Raw genomic sequence first — 913 nt, 5'->3', positions numbered from 1 at the left:
ATTTTCAATGCTAAGTTTTAAATTTTTATTTTCTAGGTCAATGGTGTTAATATTTTTAACGCTCTCCTTCTCAATCAATAGGTTTTCAATATCTTCTTTCAGTTTTTGATTGGAGGCTTTTAACTCTTTATTCTTTGCTCCTAACATACTACAATCACCCATAAGTTCTTGAAAAGCTTCATATAATTCTTCTAAAGTAAAATTTATAGTTGAATTTTGACATACCTCGTCGTCTTCGAATGCCATGAAGCACAAATTGGCGGTCTCTTCCTTCTCTTCCTCGGAGGATGATGTGTCACTATCATCCCATGTTGCCTTCAATGCCTTCTTCTTCTTCTTTCCAAAATGCTTCTTTTGTTGAGGGCATTCGGAACGAATGTGTCCCGGTCTCTTGCAATCATAGCATATGATTGGGTCTCTTTCTTTTTCTTTTTCTTTTTCCCAATCATTTCTCCCTCCAAACTTTTTCCTTGGGAAGGGTTTCTTTTTCCTCATGAATTTTTTAAACTTCCTAACTATCAAACCCAAGTCCTCGTCCTCGCTTTCTTCCTCACTCTCACTACTTTCTTCTTCACACACACTCGAAGTAGCCTTGAGTGCAATTGTCTTCTTCTTTGGCAAATCATCTTCATGTTGCTTCATCGTGAGCTCATGCGTCATCAATGAGCCCAAAAGTTGTTCTAATCCCAAGGTGTTGAGGTCTTTGGCTTCTACAATTGCCGTGACCTTTGCTTCCCATGCTTTCGGCAAAGACCTGAGAATTTTACTCACAAGTTCCGGATTAGTATAAGATTTACCCAAACTCTTTAGACCATTAATTATATCGGTAAAGCGTGTAAACATGCATGTGATGGTTTCATTGGGTTCCATCTTAAACAACTCATATTTGTGAACTAGAATGTTCACTTTGGAC

The sequence above is a fragment of the Phoenix dactylifera genome, unplaced genomic scaffold, assembly GCF_009389715.1.
Source record: "Phoenix dactylifera cultivar Barhee BC4 unplaced genomic scaffold, palm_55x_up_171113_PBpolish2nd_filt_p 001363F, whole genome shotgun sequence".
Classification (NCBI taxonomy): Eukaryota; Viridiplantae; Streptophyta; class Magnoliopsida; order Arecales; family Arecaceae; genus Phoenix; species Phoenix dactylifera.
This window is presented reverse-complemented; position numbering follows the sequence as displayed.